Consider the following 2,561-nt stretch of genomic DNA (forward strand, 5'->3'; position numbering starts at 1 on the left):
TGTAAGATAACATCTCATAGTTGTTTTGATTTACATCTCTCTTAGATCCAGGAATTTGGAACATTTCTTCATGTGTTTGTTAGCCATCTGAGTGTCTTCTTTAGTGAAATGTCTGTTCATATCCTGTCCCCGTTTTGCGATTGGGTTGTTTACTTTTGTCTTGTTGAGCTGCTGGAGTATTCTATAAATTTTAAATTTGAGTCCCTTATAAGACAAGTCATTACCAATTTTTTTTTTTTTCTCTCAATCTGTAGCTTTCCTCTTTACCCTGTTGGAGAAGGGTTGTTGTGTTTTTTGTTTGTTTGTTTGTTTTAATGTACCTAGGGATTTTATTCTTAGAAGGTTAATTTCATCTAATTTATTCTCTCCTGATTGTAAGTTTTGTAGGATGCTTGAAAGACTGTTCATATTTTGTATTAGGGCTTCAAGAGATCTTCTAAGCTTTGCTGTGATGAAGTTTATAATCCTTTGTTTTACTCATAGAGCCTTGATCCACTTTGAGTTGGGTTTTGTGTATGGTGTGAGATATGGGTCTTTCTTGACTTTTCTACAGATAGTTTATCAATTTTGCCAATACAGTAAACATATATACATATTGTCTGCATTTTACATTCGAGGGAAAAAAATGACTTAGAGAGCTAAACTGTTTATCATATTTAACTCATTTGGTAGTAGTTAAGTTAGTAAGAAGTTGGACTGAAATCCCAGGCTATTTGAGTCCACCAGTTGCTTCATGGGAGAAAGATTGGTAATTTCCTCCAGCGCAAATGACAGTCTGAAAACCTCCTGAAGGGTAAATTATGATTCAATTTTGACTGCATTACAATGAGTTAAGTAGGACATTTTTTTCCGTTTGAATTCATAGCAGTTCACTTTAGTCTATCTATACTTGAAGAAAATCAGATTAAGTGTCTTACCCAAGAATGAACTGCTTGACTGATATTTGCCACTATATATGAAGAGAAAATTAGGAAAGAAACACCAAAGATGAGAAATGACAGAAAGATAGAATATGAATATAACTTGAATATAACATAATTTGTGATTCATATTTTTCTTTTGATCTAATTTAAAAACACCTAGTACACTCTAGACATTTTTTTCACACCCAGAAAAAGAGAAAATAATAGTTGCATTTTAAAGAAACAACATTTTGCTTGTCCCTGAGAATCTACGAGTCTTTATGTTCTTATACAAAAGCTCCAATGAAAGAAGGAGAGATGTATAATTTCATTTAACTCTCTGTATAAAGAAAAAAATGCATTTTCCCACAATAAATAATAACATATCTAACAGCTCTGACACACTGATTTTCAATTTGCTCTTTTCCGGGCAAGGATCTTAAAATTTTCCTCTCTCCTTTGCAATCTATCCTTTCCATTTCTTTTTTTTTTTTTTATTCTTTCCATTTCAAAATGTTTCAAATTTACATTTTCTGTAGTTTCAGTTGTGCATACTTTGAATAGGAGCTCTGGTGGTCTAGTGGTAAGAATCTACACTGCAATTCCAAAAGCATATGGTTAGAACACACGAACTTCACCATGGGGCAAAGATAGGCAATATCCTCCCATGTAATTAACTGCCTCTGAAAATTCTCTAGAGGGTCAGCTATGGATTGGTTCTGAGTTGAAGATACACAAACCCAAAACAATTTGACTAAACTTGTCTTCTCCAGGCCCTAACTTAAAGTCCTTCACGAGACTTGGGGACAGGAGTCTTTCTACACTCTGGAAGTCAGCTGGCCAAGCGGGTGGGATGGCTGGCGTCTCCCTCCATGGCGGCTCCTCTTGGTCGAAGTCAGGGGAGGGAAGTTTCTGCGGTCTTTCACGTTGTTTGTTACTGTCCTTTTTGACCTTCAAAGGAGGAGGGCCCTGACTCTTAGAGTAAACCTAAGTAAGGATGGAGTCGAGCCTGCTCCAGGTCCTAGTTTAAAATCCTATCTGGCATTCCATTCACGAACGGAATCTCCAAATCTCTGTAGATGTTCATTGAAATGAAAAATAAACAACCCAACTTAAAAAAAAAAAAAATCCTATCTTGCCTGAGGGCCATAGGCCCTCGGGACAGCCTTTTTTTTTGGTGAAACATTCTTCTAGGTTGTGTAACCCTGGTATGTCCACTTGCTGTACAGAGGTAACTCTTGGTTGTTGAGAAGCCGAACACTGTGACACTGATGAGTCAAATGCAAGAATGGTTACCCATGGCAGACAGTGTTTGGTGAAGCTCCCCGATTAAAACACGCTTGGAAGCAGGAGTGACATCCATTTCCACAATAGTTTGCTTCAGAAAACCCTATGAACCTGGAGAAAGGATGAAAGTTATACAAGAAGTGTTCAGGACTTTCATTCATACAGTCGCTATGAGTCACCTGTGACTCGACGGCACTTAACAACAACAACAAACTTGTCTACTGTACCTTAACAGGGAAGCAGCTTCTGTGTGTTTTCTTGTTTTTAGTACTTACTGTAGTTTAGTACTTACTATAGTTTTTCAAACTATTTCAAACAATATCTGTTTTATTCTCTAATGGTTATAGTATGTTACTTGTTTTTAGTACTTAC

Source organism: Elephantulus edwardii, unplaced genomic scaffold (assembly GCF_000299155.1).
Source record: "Elephantulus edwardii isolate Elephantulus edwardi_28Jun2011 unplaced genomic scaffold, EleEdw1.0 scaffold00347, whole genome shotgun sequence".
NCBI classification, from domain to species: domain Eukaryota; kingdom Metazoa; phylum Chordata; class Mammalia; order Macroscelidea; family Macroscelididae; genus Elephantulus; species Elephantulus edwardii.